Below are 20,326 nucleotides of genomic sequence, written 5' to 3' on the forward strand. Positions count from 1 at the left end.
AATGTTAACTTTAACTAGGTCCTACTGACCTTTGGTGGCTGGAGCACTGCAGGGTGCGTGCTCCTTCCAGCAGCGAGGGGAGATGAGCCCTGCGTGGGACCGGAATAGCTGTGAAATTCTGAGAAGTTTGCGTTTGGTTCCAAACTTTATCACCGACCGCTGCCGTGGCCAAACCAGTGGCTTTGATGTGAAATCCCAAACTCTGCAGGCATCTGAGTCTGAACGCTGAGGGCCGGTTACGCTGCCAATAACAAGCAAACTCTGTGTGAGCTCCAAAATAGCAGTGCACGCTGGGGGCCATGGAAAAGGAGCGAGGTCCTTTTCCCTTCCCATTTTAAAATTATTGCAGACTTCACTCAATAGTACACTCAATAGTGTTCTTCCCTTTGCTTGCATTACAAAGGCAGCCTTGATGAGAATTTTGGCAACTTGGGGGATTGCTAATGGCCCAAAAGTTTTTTGCATGTCTAGATTGCCGGGTCACACTCAGACCGGGCTGTTTGTGGCTTCAAGGGTATTCTTGTGGCTCTCTTGTGGCTCCTGTGACACAAATTTAGTGGCCAGCTAAGACTAACCTCCCAGCAGTACAGTGAGCGCCCCACGTTTTCGGTAGCAGCCTCAGCAGAGGAGCCAAGTGGAGAAGAGCCACGCTGGGTCCCATGGGGCTCCCAGCAGAGCTGGGCACCATCCGGGCATGTCCCTCTGCCTGGAGGACTGTCCCTGCCGTGGTCCCTGCTCCCCAGGGGAACTAATTCCACGCCTTCTCTGGCCAGCCCTCTGTACACATGCAGTAGCTGCAGACCACAAGGATGGGAAGTTGTTGCTTCTCACCTGGGAGATGAGCATCTTCCACAACCATCCACAAACCTTCACCCACCAGTTAAACTTGTTAGTAGCTTAATGAGCCATCTCATCAGAGGCTACCTAGACCAAGAGCGGTGAGGAACTGGGGGGAGACAAAGTCCCTTGCCCTGTTGCTAAAATTTTTCTGCCTGTTTTTCTCTCATGCCCATTTCTCCAACACGTCCTTTCTGCTCCTTTTTCTTTTGACTCCTCCTGACTTGCTTGAACAGATCCGTTTTCCTGAGATGGATTGCAGGAATTTTGCATGTTCAGGTTGCACCAGAGGCTGGTGGAGCCCAGCACGGTGTCTGCAGCTGAGCACGCTGGATCGTCAGCACAGCCTCCTCCCAACTCTGATGCCCAGACGGTGCCTCTGTCCCATGGTTTGTCCCTGAGGCTGTCAGGTGACCAGTTAAGGTGAGCCTATATTTTTTCCTCAAGTATAAAATACCCGGCTACTACAAGGAGGAAACCAGAAGTATCTCACCTACCATGGGTTAAAACAAGGTTGGAGACTGACTCATATACATTAAAATTGTCCTTGGCTTTGTATACAATCCTTTTTATAGGACTGGAAAGAAATGCTGTGGATGGCCTCTGTTAAGCACTCCTTCAGAACAAGTGTGGATGCGTTGATGAAAAGTGCAGTTAATCCCAGTTGTCATCTATCTGATCAGATAAAGATCATCCAGCAAACTCCAAGTGGGCGAGAAGCCAACTAAACCCAGGAGTCCTCTAAGGTTTTGTCAGACTTCAGTTAATGAGACCAGTGTCTCCTGAATCGGGCTCTGGTGAGTTCAGTGGAAACAGTGCAGTTGGTTTCACTTTAGAAAGCGTCATTTTCTCCATTAAAGCAGAAATCATGTTTCTTCCAGGGCGTGTGACTCAGCTGTGACCAGTCCGTGTCGCCTCCTGATGGGCTCCTTTCCCATTCCCACCTTTGACTGCAGCCACCTGCAGAGAGCAGGCGCTTCCCAGGCAGTTCAGACACGACGGATGGGAACGGGAAGCACTTACAACAGGTAGAATATTTTTTAGAAATTCAGGTTCTGGCTTTCCTCCGCCCATTGCCTGTCCCGAGGCATTCCTGAAGCACCCTGTGCTCAGTGCTGGGTGACAGGTTTGGCTTTGGGGCGATCCAAGAACTGCCTGAGCGTGCAAACATCTCGCGGATAAACAGGGATTGTATTCATCATGAGTTTTAGAGATCCTTCGCGTGGGATGGATTTCCTCACCCAGGAAAGGATTAGAGATCAGCGAGAGGTTTCCTTGAGCCCCGGTTGCTCCAGGAGCTACAGCACAGTGGGTCTGGGGTGATCACCAGCACCGCCAGCCTGCAAGGGCTGCCCCCTCCCAAGGGCTGGCGGTGCGAGGCACAGCTTGAATTCCTTCGACTATGAATCCTCTAAGAAGCAGTTAATAAATGATTAGGCAAAGCCTAGATATATAATGGATCTTTTTGTGCATATCAGCGGAATGCATTGGCTCATTTCTAGTCAGTGTTTATGGCAAGATGATTTTATCTCTAGTAATATGATTAACTGCTTAATGAAATATTTATCAGTCAGGTTTTACCCTTTGTAAGTGGAATATGCGGTATAAAGTGTGGGCAAAACTCTAGAAATTAATTTAACTAAGGCCTGCTGTCATCATCTCCACCAGAAATCACAGTCATTCCAGTTAGGTCACACTGGATTTGTGTTGGGTAAAACAGACAGGAGTGTAAATGTGAAACTTCTGGCAATTTACTGAGTGGGTATCACTAATGGCGAGAGTGAGCGAGTTCTTTGCGGAAAAAAAAGGCTGATGATAAACGCCAGGAGCATCACAGTAAAGACAGATTAAGAAAAGGCTGTGTCCTGCCCGGGGGGAAGGGACAGGGGGTGCTCAGTTACGAACTGCAGCAGAGAGTAACCCACCACCATCCCTCGGGGCAGCATTTAAAAATAAATGACTGTACTAGAGAAGGGCATCTGGCTCCTGGTGAGGAGAGAAAATCCTATACTATTCGGAATGCCCTGGGGGAACCCTATGCCACTGGGCCACTGCCAGCCCCTGAGAAACGCATGTTCAGGGGTCAGGTCCCCACGGCTGCCCTCCTCCAGCCCCCCCAGCGCCCTCGCACCTCGGCAGCCCCAGACGGATGCTGTGGCACTGCCCGGGCCCCGGAGAGGAGCCCTGCCCAACTCGAGGTGCCTCTGTGCCGCGCCGGAGAGGCATGAGGCCAGTGAGGCTGTATTTAGCCATTTTATGCCATCCCAACGTTGTTTTAGCTCCTGTCTCATCTTTCTGCAGAGCAGAGAGGGCCGCGGGGATGCGTGTGTCCTGGGGGCAGAACCGCAGGGGTGAGGACCTCCCCGAGCCTGCCAACAGCCAGACATCTTGCTTTAAAGTCATGCGTGACTTTGCGTGGCTTTGAGGCTGGGACACCCCAGCTTCTTCTTTAAGCTGGGACATCTACTGCAACATCTCAGCAAACTGGTGGTATCCGTGGGGAGACAGGAAAACAAGGTGATGATCCGCTTTCTAATTATCTTCCAGCCTCTCCCACCTCCCCACCCACGCCCTTTTGCAATCTGGTGATTAATTTAATTACGGTTCCAGATCCAGGAGCTGATCCAGCCGGAGAGCAGGAGCTTTGCCAGGAGGGTCTTGCCCCATGTGTCCTGTCTGGGTTCAGACCAAGACCATGGACGTGTACGTGAGCAACGCTGGCTGCAGAAGCAAATCCCATTGCCTCATGTGAGGGATTGAAGCGCTAGCTCCTGGAGCAAGCCAGATGCGTGGGAACTGCCGCATGGAAAGAACACACTGGACAAGAAGTTGCAAAAGCTCAGTCTCTCCAGCAAAGGATGGGGTAGAAGATGTGTTACACCCAGAGCATCCAACACCTCTGGGTGTTGCAGTGGGAGATAATGCAATTGCCTGGTTATTGGGAGGAGCCCGGGGGTGGCTGCTGCTCCCCTGCCCTGTACCTGGCTCCCTCCTTCCCTCCCCAGGAGAGCTCGGCTTTATTTTAAGACACCGTTCAGGGGTGAGGCCAGTCCAGCGCAGGTGATGCTTTCATTGCAGCACGCTCCGCGCTGGAGCTGCGGCTCTTCCCTGGGGACCGGGGTTGGAGCAAGGACCGTGGGCCCAGGGTTGGGCTGCCAGGGCCGTGGCAGTCACCGCTGTGCCAGTGCTGGCTCGGGTGACAGCCGGGAGCAGCCTGTGACCCAGGGCACCCAGTGCTCGCCCCCTCATCCCAGGGGATTTGTGGTGGGCACCTTTAGCTCTGCTGCCCCAGTAGCACTGCAACAGGCATCCTAATTACAAAAGGCAATTAGTGGAGTGACACCGAGGGCTTCCCCTTCCCTCCAGGAGGCGGCATGCACTCCCTGCCTTTTACAAGTGCCCTTTTCCCCCTCGCAGGCTCACGCTGAGACCAATATAAAGCATTATCCCTTCCCCTGTGCTTTGCTGCAGCGCTGCTTCCCGGCACCTTGCTCCTGCGGACCGAGATGCGCAAGCACGGAGCAGCCACTAACATGTGCCACGAGTTACTCAGTCCTCATGGTCTCATCTCTGGCACCCGAGGAGGATGGCTGTGGGCCACCGAGGCTGCTGAGGACTCAGAGATGATGATCCAGGTACAGGTACCTTCTTTTGGGCGTTTTCCACCAGGCAGCGGGTGGTTAAGAGCAGGGCTGTGCTCGCCTCTCCTCCCTGTCTCTGCCTGTGTTTGCGTCCCAGGGGAAAAGCTTCTGGAGGGAGTGGAAATCACAAGGGACACTGTAAAAACTAATTGCTTGTTGCAGGTTGAAATGTTTTGTGGTGACACAGGAAACCCTTCTGGGCAGGGGGCACTTGGCGTGCCCTGGTGTGGTGACGGAGGGGTGAAGTGGCATCTCTCCCCTCAGCTCCTGACCCCAGGCGTGGGGGGGTCCCTGCAGTAGGGACGCCATCCACACCCTGCTCAGGACCCACTTCCCGGCAGGCAGGGAGGTTGGGCGGGGAGGTTAAGCTGGGTGACACTTCGCTTGGCTTGTGAATGTCACCGGCCGCCCGCCCCCACTGTTGTTGCAGGACACTGGGCAAAATGTCAGACCACAAAGCGGGAGCGTCGGGGCTGTCTGGGCTGGGGCTGCAGGTGCGGCTGCGCCCACGGACAGATGGACGAACAGACGGCAGTGCCGGCCGTCACCGCTCCTGGCCATGAGCAAGCTTCTCATGGCTTTGTTTTCCTGCTCTGGTTATGGAAGCTTTTCTCCAGCTCTCCTCCCTTCTCTCTGTCTCTGGGAGCATTTCAGTGCGGGAGGTGCAAACGCCTGGCTGCTTGCAGTGGGGAGCTGCTCTGTTTGCAGGCCAGCTCTGCCCGGTAAAAACAGCAGCTGACACCAAATGACAGGTTCTAGCCCTGAAATTTTGCTCTATTCAATGCTCTTATGCCAAGGGGCTGATCTGGTTCTCCTGTTGTATCATATTCTGTCTGAGCCCTGGTCCCACCCCAAGCAAAACCTGTTGCTGATGTCCCCATCTCAGGTACGTGCCTGGTCACTGCTACTCTTCCTCCCCCTCTATCAGCCTCGAGCCCTCGCCAATCTCTCAGCGCTCAAACGGGTCCAAAACCTCAGTGTGCTGCTGCTAATAAGGCATGAGGCTTGGATTAGGAGCAAAAAGCAGGAATTTTCACGTGGTGTCGGATGCAACGCTTCCTGCAGCTGGCCCTCTGAAGGGTGGCCAAGCTCCATCAAGCGCTGGCTCAGGCTTCAAAACTGGGATTTGACTTTGGGTTCAGACTTTATACCACGTCCATCCCCAAAGAAGCAGAGGATGCTGGAATTGAGGGTTTCATCTCCAGGCCAAGTGAAACCCCACATCCATCCTGGTGGTTAACCATCAGTAGACATATCATCACTCAGAAATCAAACTTCCTCCGGCATAGTTTCAGTCTTGGTTGTTCCAAGGAAAATCACTTGGTTTCTGGGTTCACCATAAGCTCAGCAGTGATTTACCAGGCTGAAAATGCGCAGGCAGTTAATTATGTTCATTCTGAAATATTTGTATAGGGACTATATAGCTTGTCTTCTTAAGTTCTAACAAAAACTGGCTGGAAGAATTCTGTTCTTAATTCTGCTGCTTGATATTGATCTTTTTTATATTTAGCACCTAGTAGCTGATGCCCAACTTTTTGCTCTGAGTTGCCTGAGTAAATAGCTTGGGCTGTGTTTTCCTGCGCACGCTGTTGCTCAATAACTTAACAATGCAACAAAAGCTTGAGATAATAATTGCTATTACCAGGAAAATCCTCCAATAAATAATAATTTTCTTATCTGCATGACTTTAGGGCTGGAGAAAACGCCTTACGGTGTGAAAGTGCAGTGCATGAGAGCATGCAAGGAGAATTTCAAATGAAAGATCGGAGCAAGGCAAGATTCAAAGCTGAATCTTGTTAAGTGCAGATGAGATGATCAGCAAAAAACCCCAGAATAATTAGCCGTGGACAACTAGCCACTGGAGTAAACTCGTGAGAGAAGCTGTGCATCTCCACCTCTCGCTGTCTGTAGAGCCAGACAGGTCTCTGCTTTGACCCGTGATCTTTAGGCAAAAATGGGGGGTTCTCAGGTGAAGGCAGTGGGTGGCTCTGGAGGCCCATGACCACCAGGCTGTCCCTTTGCCATCCTCCTTTCCAGCCTAGAAAGGAGCATGAATCACACACCAGGACATGCCAGGTCTTGCTAGAAGACACAGCCCTAATTCTGGTCCTCCCTGTCCCAGACAGGGTTGTACGGAGGCACCTGCGTCCCTAAAGAGGTGGGCACCAATTTGGTCCTTGCTGTGCCGTCTGTGAAGAAGGCAGCGCGACCGCGGCTGGGTGTCACGGGCAGAAGCTGCCAAGCCCGTCTCAGACACTGCCGCCAGTTTGTTTCCATAACGGTACCCTCAGAGGCAAGGGGATATTTTTTTGAAGGCTCTTCTACCCTTTCTCATCTCTGTAAACAACAAACCACCATAAAAAGCACGTCGCAGGCGAGAGGTCTGCAATTTTAACTACCTGACGGAACTCAGCTGCTGTCCCGAGCGCTTTGTGGAGCTGTTGGCGGAGGGGACACCCACGCCGTTTATTTCCAGCTCCCCAGTGGGCAGCCTAGAGACACGGGGATGTTTGTCCTGCCTGGAGTTTCCACAGCCGGTTTAGGGGAAAGCCGTGGGGTCAGGCTGGCCCACAGGGATGCAGCCGGGGATCCTAGTGATGACGGGAGGCAGAGAGATGCCCTGGATCATCTAAGTAGAAAAAAAACCCCAACCTAAACCAAAAAACTTTTGGACAAAAAAGGCAGCCTTGTGGCTCCCATGGGATGTGAGCATTGCTGTCCCTGCCGCACCGTGACAGTGCCGGGGCATGGAATAACCGGAGTGCCGGGAGCAGGCTGCAGTGATCTGCTTGCAGGGACTTCACATGCTGATGTTAATGTTTTACATGTTTACGGAGTGTATCCATCCCAGTGCAATTCATAAGAGATTCATCCTAGCTCAGCTGAATTTTAAAAAATTACATAAATGCCCCCCAGAATAGGCAGTGTTCCCCTTTGAAACCTGGCTGGTCTTGGGGCACAAACGTGGTCCAAACCGTGCTGGCACACAATAACATCCCCCCAAATGCCGGATGCTGCCAGCTGCCCGCCCCAGTCGGCAGGAGCCAGTCACCGGGCCCCAAGGCACCTGCTCGCAGAAGCCCTGGGATGCAGCAGCCAGCCCGGAGAGGGGCCAGGGATGCAGCCAGGGGTACACACCATGGCGCCGCCATGTGCCAGCTCCATGGGCCGGGGAACAGCGGCTGCCGTCCCTGCCTGCCTGGCCAGGGGTGCCACGGCTGGGACCCCAACGGGTTTTTGTCTTTTTCTCGCTCAGGAGCCGCGTGCTCAGCCCCTGTGCTGGGGTGCAGGGTCCCCAAGGAGTAAATGAGCATCCCCCGACCGCCCGCACCATTCCCTGCGCTTTGGGTGGCACCCACAGAGGATCGCACCCGCAGCAGGTTTGGTGTAAGGTACAACCCCCCCCACTGGTAGTTTAGGAGTTTAGTTAGGAAACTCTTCCCATCAGTCGGAAGCTTTTTAGAACACCCTGTAGCAAAGGGAGTATTAAGGAAGGGGAAGGGAGGGTGTTTTACTCGATGTTAAATGCCTGTATTTTATGTCCAAGATTTGACTTGCAATTGAAACTCAAGTATAAAGGGAGATGGAAATTCCAGTGGAAAATGTACCCAATTGAGTAGAATTCTTATGTGTAACATAAACATGCCCTGTGAGGATGTGCAGCTGTTAGAGAATTAATGAGTGACCTCTCTGGGGAAAAATATAATCAGAGTGGGTGAAAGGCAGGGCAGTTTTGGGGAGCTGCCAGGCCGCGGCTGTGGGAACGGCCCCGCACAAGGTCTGGGGGAGGTTTGGAAACGCGCGGAGGGGACAGGGTGGTCCTTCTCCTGCTTGGACGGTGGAGGGATGCAGAAGGTCGCTTGTGCCCATGGCCGCGTGTGTGCCACTGTCCCAGGCAGCGTGTGGCAGGGCAGATGTCGTCCGGCACTGAGCTCCAACCACCAGCATCGCTGTCAGGGGGCTGTATGGCGCGCAGAGAGTCCCTGTCAGAAGCAATAGCTTGGATCTGGAGTTCATCTGCTGCTGCACAGGCTGGATTTGTCACGGTAAAGATCTCCCCCTCCTGACCGCCCGGGCAGCACGGGATGAGAGCAAGCGTGTGAGAGAACTCGCTTGGGCTCCTGCTCGTGTTCTCTGTGAGCCAAACCCACATCAGACAGGCTCGGCGTGCAATTCGGGGGCCACCCTGAGCAAGTGAGGGTGACCGTGCCGGGACCCTCGGCTTGCAGGCTGGGCAAGCTGCCTGCCTACAGACCCTGGGCTGGGGATGCTCGGTGGGAGCCAAGCCCAGAATGTTGACTGTGCACCTTGCACGGGCCACCATCAGGGCTGGCCCCACCTTGGGGTGGTCGGTGCCTCTCGCAGGATCCAGGGAAGGACCCTGATAGGGTAGAGGAGCACTGTCTGGCAGTGCCAGGGGGAGATTTTACCTGGCCCTGCCATCCTGTCCATGCAGGGTGACAAGTGGAGGAGGCGGAGGAGGTGTGAGGTTGGCGAGGAAGGGCATGAGCAGCACTGGGCACCAGGAGGTTGTCCCCAAGCAGCGCTGGGGATGCCTGAGGACACTTTTGGAGGAGAAGCAGTCCAACCATGGTCTCTGGCAGTGGCTTGCACAGAGCAGCGGCAAGAGCTGCTCTGGGAGGTGCTGCTGGCCAGCTCGGGCCTTCTGCAGAAATAAGGTCCCTGCACGGGCGAGTGCTGGCAGGGCTCGTCTGGAGGTGGGACAGGCGGATTTACTAACTCCAGAGACGTGGGAAGAAAAGATCTGAGGTCACGGCTGACGCCCAGATTTTGGCTCTTGAAGGACAGATCTAAATTAAGGGCCAGAAGCAAGGGCAGACGCTTTGAGCACAAGAAAGTCGTGAGTCATTTATGAACTGTGTGTCTAGACCGTTGTGGGCAAAGGGCAAACCTCTGGGAGGACAACTCGGACAGGACACCACCACTCCAGAAATGAGTCCGAAGGGAACAAAAGGGTTTTGGATGTCACCCTGTGAATCAGTGGCACGGAGCCAGGGCTGGGGCTGGCACCTTGGGCACTGCAGCCAGCCCGGCTCCCGCACCCTGTGAAACGCTTTGTGCGGAAAACCCTTTTCTGCTTCTTTTCTGATCTTTGTCCTGAGTGTTGACTGTCAGGCTCGGATGCCTCGGGGCTGGAAATGCAGCCTACGAGATGTCTCCTTGGTCCATCCCCAGTCAGCCCGCTCGCTCCGTGTGCTCTCCCTGGGTGAGGGAGAGGGTTTGGGATGCAGGAGCAGCATGTAAGGGGGTACACACCCTGGGAAGGGGGCACACATGCAGCGTGAACCCCAGTAAGGGGGCACACACCTGATGGTAAGGGGGTAGACAGGCAGCATGAACCCCAGTAAGGGGGCACACAGGCAGCAGGCACCCCAGCAAGGGGCTCTGCAGCCGCAGGGGGGCTGTGGGAGGTCGCATATGGGAGCAGGGAGGGTTTGGTGGTCCCATACTGAAGCCACGGGCACCAGGGGGAGTGGTGGCAGGGAGCGGTGCTGTGTCCTGCTGCCGGGCAGAGCGTGGCACCTTCTGCACCTGGGCTTGAAGGAGGAAGATGGTAATTGCTCGCTGACCGTAATTACTGCCCTGTGCTTTAAAGCCCGGCACTGGGTGGTGGAGTGGTGACCCGCGGCCACAGGGAGCTCCAGGCTCTCTCACCCAGCGTGATGGATTCCCATCTATGCTCCTCAGGTTTCCAGCTTTCTGGAACAGCTGCCTTTTTCACATCAGTAAGCGACCCTGTGTGCAGTATTTCGGTCACCAGATCACTTTAATCACTGCTTTTCCCCTCTGCTCTCCTCTCATTTTTATTTTTCTTTCTCCGCTGGCACCACTCTGGAGGCTGCACTTTTCTGGGGTGATTTCATTCCTCTTAAAGTGCCTGTGTCTCATCCTGGGAAGGGTCAGACCCGGGGATTTGGGAAAGCACAAAGAGAAGGGGAAAGGGGGCTCTTCTGAATTCACTTTCGAGTTAGGTAAGACCCAGATGAGTGGGGTTTTTTACCTTATTAAAACAAAGGTTAAGCTTTAAGCTGGACCGTGGATGTGCATTAAGATGCTATGCTGGGGTTAATAGACTAATACTTAGCGCTGGCTGTGTATTAGCTATTCTTGAAAGGAATTTATAAATATTAGCCATGGCACTCTTGGAGGGCCTATGTTAGCCTTTTTCTGCCACGTTTAGCAGCTGGGAAAATGAAGCATTTTTGTTATGCTCTTTTCCTTAGTGAGCAAGCTTTAGGAAAGAAAAGAAGGGCTTGTGGTGGCCAGAGTTCTGTTGCCTTCAGCCGCGGGGTACCCAGCAGCCCAGCTTCTGCCGCCGACCCCGGCACCGCCAGCCCCGTCCCTCGGGAGGGCAGTGCCACCGCCATGGTAAAGACCCCACGCATACAGCACTTAGAGTTTGTAAAATCTGCAAGTCACTGATGGCTTCTGCAAGGCCTCAGCGTCTGCTTCTGTTCTCCAACAGCATTAAAACAACAGACACTGGTGTTGGAAACAAACAAGGCAAAAAATAGTAACCACTATTACTGAGAAATACTGAGTCAGGCATCCTCTTTAACAAACGGGGAGAGAGGGAGGATTGCTGCATTCATAAAGGCCACACAACACGCCCGGGCAGAGATACCATGACAAAGCAATTGTCCCTCTCTCTCCCGCTGAACTGGTTTTCAACAAATTCTTCTGCAGAGAGATTTCTATTGTGAGCCGTTTGAAAGGCAAACCCAGCCAGGCCTGCAGCCCGGAGGATAACCCCTCGCAGTTCTGCAGTGGCAGAAAATGTATATGGGATTTCTAGAAGTGTCCCCCACCAGGAGTCATTGCCTGCCGTGTTCCGGAGGGCGATGCATCCGCACCCGGGGCCAGCCGAGGCAGAGCAAGGGTCAGGGCTGGCTCCACCGGGCACCTCCCCGGAATATTCTCATTTAGGGAATGTTTACTGAAAGGGTTTGTAAGGTACAACGCAAGTGCCAACATGTAGCTCAAAGCCCTGGTGGTGGCCTCTCTCAGCTGCAAGGGCAAATACACGCCAGAATATATTGCTCTCCATGTTCTGGTGGCAGCCGGTTCACCTGAAAAAGTTCAGGTTTGGGGCCATCTGGCAGAAAAGCCCTGAGCCCTGACCCTGCAGCTCTGCCCGTGCCCAGGGTCATGTCCCTGGCCCTTGCGCTGGCTTTCTGCTGGCACCCGGCTCGGGAAAGGTGGGAAATGCTTCCCTCGGGTCTGCTCCGACTGCAAATTCCTGGTGGCCATGACTCTCCCTGTGGGCTGAGCCTGCGCCCGCGCTGGATTAGAGGGATCGGGGTGATGGTCGGGCTTCGCCTTCTGGGAATTTATCTGTAGCTGGTGATAGGTTTGGTTTGACTTGTTGTTAATGCTCGTCTTTCTCCACTATTCATTGCAAGCTCATATTTCTGGATGCTAATTTAGAGAGAGGTACATCCATCTCATCTAAACACCTGCGATTTTGTGGGTTATGAAATTGAGGATGATCAAGGGGGTGTTGTTTAAGGCACTGGGCGAATGTGCTTGGCATCCCTGAGTCTGGCATTCCTGCGGTTCTGGGGAGGACGGTACTGCTTGAGAAGGCAGACCAAGGCAGCCCCAGCTGTCTTTTCAGAGGTCGCTGTGCAATTACCCCAAACTGGTGTTTAAACAATACAGGGCCAGGCTGACACCCCCACTCTGACAGGAGTTGCCCTGGGACCCCCAAGGCTGCCAGGGGACGGGGCACCACCAGCCGCATTCCCTGCGCCTCCCTGCAGCTCTGCCCCGCTCCCACGGCCGCCCGTGATGGATCCCATCCTGAAACAGCACCAGGCTCCGAGAGGCGTCACCTCTTGCTTGATAATCTTTGTTTCCTGCTAAGCAGAAGCCAAAAGCTAACAGGAGTTTCTGTAATATGCATGTGCTCCCATGTGTGTGTTTCCCTGGCCCTGCACCCTCCAGCCAGCAGCCTCCAGGGACGTGGCTGGAAGCAGCCGTGTCCGGCACCGCTCCACCGGGCCCTGCTCCCGCTGCTCCCAGAGGGGTAAGACGACCGTCCCCTCCCTGGGTACAGGCATGGGGCTCTGCCGTTGCTGGCACCCTGAGCGCAGCAGAGGTTTGCACTGGCTGTGGGTGGCCTTTGCGCCTGAAGGTGACACCAGCATTTGGGAACTGGCAAGCCCAGGGAGCCTGCAAGGGTCAGAGGCTCAAGGAATTTGGACTTAGAAAAGCATATCTGAATTGTGCGCAAGTCCGGTGTGCGCAAGTCCGCTGTTCTGTTAGGGGCAAAAAAAACCCCAAGCTTGGTTTATCTGGTTTATAAGGGGTGCTTGCAGTTAATTTTAAAGCTGTGGGTGGCGGAGAAGGTGCGTCTTCACCCCTCCTCCTCCACCCAAATCACTGTCAGACGTTGGCTGGGAGAGCTGGGAGTCATGGGCAGGGGCTCTGGCGGTCCCACCAGTGAGTGGGTCTGCTGGCTCAAGAGGGGTCTGGTACTCAACCGAGAACATGGCCAGATTGTCACCAGAGCCCAGCCATGGTCTCGGTTGGAGCCCGTGGGACATGGGATTTGGGACATGGGACATTACAGCTGCCCCCCAGCACGTATGTACTACCGGACACCCTCCTCAGGCACATACTGGTTTTCTAAGCCTTTGTGACGCACCTGAAAATGGATGGACTCTGCCCCAGCACCACGAGAGCCGCCCGAACCCAGCAGCCGGGTCTGGGTGGCACAGCGGGATCCCAGCCTGGCCACAGGCAGCCAACGCCGCTCCTCGCCCCAGCGAGACACACAGCGCGCAAACGGCAAACAAACATCAGAAAACTCTCTCTGTCCTGTGTGTAGGAAAACCACCCAGCGCCATCCAGCCCTGCAAGTCTGGCAAACTGAGGCAAATATTTGCAGACCAAAAAAAAAGACCCAAGGGGCAGAGCCAGGAGTGACCAGTGCCACACAAAGTAAGTAAGAAATGACCCCCCGTCCCCATGGATGTGTGGCACCGAGGGGAGGGGGGTGCAGCACGGGGGAGGGCTTTTACTGCAGGGGATGCTGAGGGTGTGCGTGGCCGCCCCGGCACCCTCATGAGTGTCACCTGCAGCAAACCTCATCTTAAGGGTGGCCGTGGGCACCCCGAGAGGGGACACAGCCCCGCAAAGCCAAAGCCTCCCACGGCCAACCCGGGATCCACAGGCAGCAGAATGGCACTGCCTCAGTCACCAGCTAGCCGTTCTTATACCATTAAAATAAAAATCAGCGATTGGCTCCTCATTGAAAAGTTACAACTTTCTTTCTCTAATTAGTACCCTAAAGCAAGGCTTATTTCCTGCTGAAATGTGTGTGCTTGTGGTTCGGGATTGCGATGGCTCTTAAAAACCCTTCTTTGTGCCTCCTCCCCCAGACTGCGGCTCGCGCAAACAAGAGCTGGCTGAGCGACGGGTGGAAGCATTTGCGGTTTGGTTGGGTTCCTGCGCTAATTAAGGGCCACATCCAGCTAGGAGCCACCTAGGAGCTGGTGAAAACTGCACCCAGCTGCAAGGAGGCTCGTTTCTGCAGGAAAAGGGCAGTAGTGCTTCCAAAACAACCCTGGGAATGTTCCTTGCGACAGGTAAACGCAGTCCTGGAGGGGAGGAAGAGCCGGGAGCGCAGAGGGGTGGGAAAGCAGCTGTTATTTCTTTAATTTCTGACTTGGCACAAAAGGAGAAAACAAATTTAAGAAGGTGCTTGAAATTCTGGTTTTGGTTTCTTCTACGAGTGCGTCATTGGAAGCACACTGAAATAAGAGGAAAGAGACCGAAATAAACCCACCGCGGCTATTACCCTTATGGACCTTGTGACTTAGCCCTGACTCCTCATTACAACCGTGCTCTGAGCTGCTCACTGCTACCTAAGCCAAACCAAAGATACCAAATATAAAGACAAATTGCTGCAAGCTCTAATTGCCGTGGCTGGGTGGGTGCAGGTGCTGCGCACAGCCGAGCCCCCGCACACCCCCACGGCTCCCCGGGGCCACACGTCCTTATTGCTCCCCTTCCACCTCCCTCCGCATCTTGGCTTGTTCCTGCCATTCAGCCAAGGGGAAAACCCTGACAAAGCAGACATAGGGTGACACAGAGCTCACAGGTCACCGCTGTGCCGGGGGACAGGGGTCCTGGGCGCCATGGGGCTTCAGCTGGAGGAGCAGCAGGCAGGAACTGAGCCACGCAGCTGACGGGGAATAAAGTGGAAGGAGCCGTAGCCAGCTGCATGATGAGCTGCCTCAGTTGGGAGGAAGATCAAGGTCTCAGGAGTGGGAGGAAGGCCAAAGTCATTTGGGGAGCTGGGGAGGGAAAGTCTATCCCCCGGGCTGGGGTGGAGCTGGGAAAGAAAGTTTATCCAAAGGGCTTGCAAAGCTCTGGGTCTGGCTGGAGACCTCAGTGGACCCAAACTCTGTCCAGCCCTAATCCAAAGTGCGTGCTCCTGCGCACCCTGAGTGCTCGGAGCGGCCGGAGGAAGCGGGGTTGACCCGGTGTTGCAGGGAGAACAATTGGACATTGTGCTGCCTTATCGCCACCGAGCCCGGTCCTGCCCTTAGGAACCAATTACACTTTAGACCCCTGTTTGTGCAGATCTTCCCGTACGTCTCAGGCGCTCTCCAAGGCGATGGCCGCAGGGCTTGAGAGGTGCCTGGGCTCCCCGTTACCATCGTTGGCAGCCCATCTGCCAGCCAGCGGGGATAGGGGTGATGCTGGGGTGCTCGCACGCAGCTTCCCCCGGAGCAAACCCGGGAGCAGGGGGGTGGCGAGGTCATGCTCCCGCCAGGATGGCAGCCATCCAGAGGGTGGCTGAGGGGGCCGGTGGGGAGCGCAGGGAGATACTGGTACATCTGAGCGATAGGCAGGGCTGGGGTGGCAGCTCAGGCACCCACGAGACCTTCGACATGCCCCCCGCACGGCAACGGCACCCTGGGCTGCGTGGGTCGCAGCCGGTGCTCAGCCTGCGGAGCTCCCGGGCAAGGCGAGGGGTGCGTGCCTGGCACGGGGTGCTGAGCAGCTTGAGGTGCGAACGGCACAGGTGCGGAGCGGGGTGTCACTGGGTGCCCCGCCAGGAAACCAGGCAAGTGGTACAAAACTCATTTAAGCCACTTTGCTTCCATCTTATCTTGTTCAATCCCTGCTCTTACTCATTTTCTCCTTAACTGTCTCACCAGCATTTCCCAGGCTGGATCCTGACCCCTCCCAGCTGAAACCACCCGTCCCAAATGCTGCTGGGATGTGGGGACACCGGAACAGCCAGGGGAGACACGGCTCCAGAGCAGAGGAGGAGGAATCGATGCTCCGACACTCAGCACTTACCCTTTGGGCAGGGAAAGGTGAGAGGGAGCAGAGCTTGGCTACACACAACTGCTTCTAGTAAGATCTGAACTTACAAAATATTATGCAAGTTAAAACATATTTTTCAGTAGGACTTGGCTGTCTGGCTAGAGTAGCCCCAAGGACTTATTTTTTTTAAGGAAACATTATTTTTTTTTGCATCAAAAATGAACCATTTTATAATGCTGTGTCACTTCAAGAAAATTCCTATATTTTTTTAGTTGTGGGTTTTTTGGTTTGGGGTTTTTTTTTAGTTTTTTTTTTAGTTTTTTTTTTTTTAATGGTCCAAATATTGTGTTTTGCAATTTAAAATGCTTTTTAAATTCCGATTCAAATTCTGATCCGGGCTTCTGCCCCAAGCTTTAGGTTAATTTGCAGTAATGTCGAGATTGCAATTTGAAATGACGCTCCCGTTTTTGGAACCCTCCCTCTCTCCGGGGGGGCAGCGGCCTGGGGGGTTTTGGCTAAGTCAGGTGGGGAGCGGCACCCCTGAAATCCTGACTCTGTCCCTGGAGAAGGGACCTGGTTCCTCCCCCGCTCCTGCTCTCCCCGCCGTCCCCGTCCCCTCGCTGCCACCCCGCGGGTGTCCGCGCAGAGCCCCCCCGGGCAGCCCGGGGGGGGTCAGACCCACCGCCCCCGCCCCCTGCATCGCGTCCCCCCCCCCACCGCATCGCCCCCCGCCGGCACCTACCGCCGGCTCCGCGGTCCTGCCGGTGTCGAGCGAGGGAGGGAAAAGGGAGAAAATAAATTAAAAAAAAAAAAAAGAAAGATGCTGCTGCTGAAACGCTGCCTCTGGGCGGCGGGAGGATGCCGGAGGGGTGTGGGGGGAAGGGGGCGGCGATGCCCCGTCGCACCCACCCTCCGGAGCGCCGGTCACCTGCGGGGGGGCTGCGGCGGGCGCTGCCTGCGCCGGCGGGTCGGCCCCGGGGCGGGGGGCTGCCGACGGGCCTCCCACCGCCGGGAACAGGGACAGGCGAACCCCGAGAGTGGAGGAAAAGCTCTTTCTCCCGCTCGCTTTTCCCCTTCCCATCCCTGCTGTCCATGGCATTTCTGGTTATTTCAGACGCCCCCCGCCCCCGGCCCCCATCAGCTCCCGAGGATCGCTGGGGCAGTGGGGACGGGGGTCTCTGCCCTCCCTGTGGGGCAGCCGGGGAGAAGGGGCTCCGCCGGGCATGGCTGCGCCAGCGCTGGCACCACGCTTGGGCTGGGAAGAGCTTGGCCTTAATGCTGGAGCGCTGTCGGGAGCACCGTCAGCCCGAGAAAACGTGGCTCCAGCTCCCCAAGGACGGGGATGCCTCGATGGAACTTGTGCATGTTGCCGACGCCGGCTCTGCGGCAGGGCTGCGCGCCAGGGCCTCCCTGGGAGCCCGCGGTGGGCTCGTGAGTGCTGGCGGTGGGATCATGGGTGCTGGTGGTGGGCTCATAGGTGCCAGTGCTGGGCTCATGGGTGCCGGCAGTGGGCTCATGGGTTCTGGCAGTGGGCTCATGGGGTGCCAAGGGTGGGCTCATGGGGTGCTGGCAGTGAGGTCCTGGGGTGCAGGCTGCACGGCGTGTGGAGGCTGCGCGTTTGCTGGCTGCAGCGCTAAAGAAGCAAGTGCGATGACTTCACAGCTTGGCCTGCCTCCACGCCTGCTTTGATGTGGTGTTTGAGCTGCGTTATCTAAGGCTCGCTCAGAATAGGCTTTTAGCCCGTGTATTTGGCCAGGCAGTCCCCGCTGAAAGTCCACTGAGCCCAGATGTTTTGATAAAAACCTTTGATTGCAGTTAGTTGACAGCAGTTAGTGGGGACGGGTCCCCTAATGCATCCAACAGCACAGGTGGACTCTGAGCTTTCCTAGCATATTGATATTCCTTTTTTTTTTTAGTTTGAACAAGCCTGCACAAGATTCCCTCCTGCCATTTCAGCCACGTGTTGAAAATAGAAAGAAAAAATAAAAATGATGTAGCCAAACATTTCTGTATCTCAGAAAAAGACTGGTCCTGGCTTTGGCTCAGGTTTCCTGGATGAAAGGCATTTGGGCTATTAGGATATGAAGAACATTAGGAAATGCAGCTCCGTTGTATCATGCAAGGGAACATCCCCCTTGTTTCAGAGCTGTGGGGTGACCATACCCGCTCCTTGTACCCCCAGCCCTCCCTGCTGCTCGCCTGGCTCTCCTCACCCCACTGTTGTGGTCAGAATCGGCAGCTCCGACGCTGTGCAGGGCCCGTGGCACCACTGATGGCATCCTGCCAAATTTAGCATTGTGTCCTTTCTGCCCCTCCTGAAGGCAGCCGGCCTGGGACCGAGCCAACAGCGTGGAGCAGACACTCGCCGCGACCGCCGGGTCCTGTGCTGCTCACCAGAAAGATGAGCAGAAAGTCCCTGCCTTGGCCGAAGCCCAGATCCTGATGGTGCCACGGTGGCCCCCGGGCCCTGCTGCCGTGCTGAGAGCTGTCGGGGATGGGGATGGCTGCCCCCCGGCCAGCTCTGCCCCCTCTTGCCCACCCAACCTAGCCCTGCCCGGGGGGACCCCGTTGCAGCAGATGCCCGTGTTATTTCCCAGGCTTTTGGCACCTGGCTCCTGCTCCTGCCTGAGAATGTCTGCTGGCCTCCACGGCTATGAGTCCCATAAATAATATATACTTCTTGAGGTTGTTTGGAAGCGGAGTGAATAATTAACCATAGAGCCGCTTTCTGCCCCGAGGAAGCAGTAGGTGCTCCTCTCTGCCTGGCACCCGCTGCCCCAGCGGCTCCTCTCCCCCCGCGCCCCACTCACGCAGCAGAGACGATTTACACAAAACTTTCTCCAAGCCTGGTTTAAAATGAGACCCACGAGACCCCCCAGGTCCCAGGCTTTGCTTTCATCCTTTCCTTGGAGCTGGACTGCAGAAATGGCTCAGCAAGTGCTGCTCAGCCCAGTATGGGCTGGGAACAGCCCGGGAATGGAAAGTCCCCCCCTCCTGTCCCCCTGCCAGCTCCCTGCCTCCAAGCCCGGCGAGAGGAAAAGGAAACCCCAGTTATTCCCCCAGCGACACACACCCAGCCCAGCCTGCAACCTTGGCCAGGAGTTAACCAGGAACGCGCCGCAGACCATTCGGGAAGGGGTTGCAAAGGCCCCAGAGGGCTGATGCCATGCCCAGGGTGGGGGACACACACCGGGGGATGCTGGCGGAGGCACTCACCTGCCAGGTTGGGGTGCAGGGGACGGGGTGGTGCTGCACCGTGGGGACAGCCAGGAGACGACGCTGCCAACCTGCCCCAGGGTGGGCAGGAGTGGCCCGGGATCACCCTACCCCTCGCCCCGCTGCCCTGGGGGGGGTGACGCACCCACACCCGCACGCCCTCGCACCACTCACGGGCAGCGTCCCTCAGACGGGTGCGGGCATCGGGGCTGTGACAGATCCCGGGCAAAAGTTGGCGTTGGCCAGCGGGCACTGTGGCGCACGGGGTCCGAAGCGGCACCGCGGCTGGCAGCACGGACCGCTGCTCTGCACCCACATGGGACAAGGAAGTATGGATAATCCTTCGCCTTGCTATTTTTTTCCTCTCATGTGATCTTGTTTTTGGACTGCTATTTTGGGGCTGGACTCCAGCCCAGGTGAAAGAGAAGGATTTAATCCAGCCTCCCCCACCATCCGCAGGCCTCCCAGGACCTCTGCCTGCCCGCCTGGAGGATGGGGTCAAACCCTGCTGCCAGCTCCGGTTCCGTGTGTGCTTCCCAGCCCTTTCCCTCTCTGCTGCGAAGCCAATGGACTGCTTCTGTAGCCGGAGCATGATGGAATGAGGCTGCGGTGTGCACCGTGCCTGGCTGCCCCTCTGCCCCGTGCCCCCAGGACTCGGCACAGCTGTGGAGTCAGAACTGTTTGCCCTCTTTCTGCCTATTTCCCCCCCAGAAAACAGCCTGTCAGGAAGTTGACGGGAGATAAATAGGTAAATAAATAAATAAATGCTCGCAGTTTGCAGCAGCCTTGGCACAAACTGACGCGAGGCCTGACGCCACAAACCACTCATCGTCCCCCCCGTGCCGCCTGCGAGCGTCCCACCAGTGCTTGGAGGAGGTGGGTGTGCATGGAGACGGCGGAGGCGGGGAGCTGCTGGGGGTGCCCCCCCATCATGTGTGGGAGACCAGGGCCTGCGCTGCAGTGCGCACGTGTCCTGTCCATCCCTGACCCAGGATCTCCTCTGGGGACAGGTCCTTGGGGACAGGTCCTTGGGGACATCCTGGTGCCGCCGGCCCCACACGCTCCGCACTGCCAGGGCTGACTATTTTTCCCCTATTTATGTCTGTCAGCCCTCTGGATGAAAGCTGAGGGTGCCAGTGGGGCACTGGGGAAGGGCAGCTGGGTTCTGATGGCTCAGTGGGTGGCAGGAGATGCCCCTGGGTGGGCAGGAGTGGGGCAGAAAATGAATGCCTGGGATGAGACACTGCGGCTCGCCTGTCCCCATGTGCAGGAGTCTCATGCAGACACATCTGTGCCCTTTCACTCTGGGTGGCGGGAGGAGCAGA

General features: G+C 56.0%; 1 protein-coding gene and 1 long non-coding RNA gene across 6 annotated transcripts in view; one reads left to right on the forward strand and one right to left on the reverse strand.

Moving 5' to 3' along the window:
* Positions 1 to 19,312, reverse strand: part of FGF1 (fibroblast growth factor 1) — a 30,343-nt gene extending 11,031 nt beyond the window's left edge. Inside the window, exons 1-2 of one of the 4 annotated variants that reach the window (XM_054217692.1) lie at positions 16,528 to 16,700; positions 30 to 241 (exon numbers count right to left, since the gene is read on the reverse strand). The gene's annotated coding sequence lies outside the window, so the exon portion shown is untranslated. Of the gene's footprint in view, positions 1 to 29; positions 242 to 16,527; positions 16,701 to 19,001 lie in introns of those variants that run through there. The other 3 variants (XM_054217693.1, XM_054217690.1, XM_054217691.1) reach the window with 3 other exon arrangements.
* Positions 3,935 to 14,144, forward strand: LOC128916280 (uncharacterized). Of its 2 annotated transcripts, none has more exons than XR_008468889.1 (3): positions 3,935 to 4,472; positions 13,333 to 13,445; positions 13,886 to 14,144. It is a non-coding gene; the product is annotated as an uncharacterized LOC128916280 (long non-coding RNA). The 2 variants fall into 2 exon arrangements; XR_008468888.1 differs by lacking the exon at positions 3,935 to 4,472 and adding an exon at positions 8,294 to 8,524.
* Positions 19,313 to 20,326: the final 1,014 nt, after the last annotated feature.

The sequence above is a fragment of the Rissa tridactyla genome, chromosome 11 (assembly GCF_028500815.1).
Source record: "Rissa tridactyla isolate bRisTri1 chromosome 11, bRisTri1.patW.cur.20221130, whole genome shotgun sequence".
Classification (NCBI taxonomy): domain Eukaryota; kingdom Metazoa; phylum Chordata; class Aves; order Charadriiformes; family Laridae; genus Rissa; species Rissa tridactyla.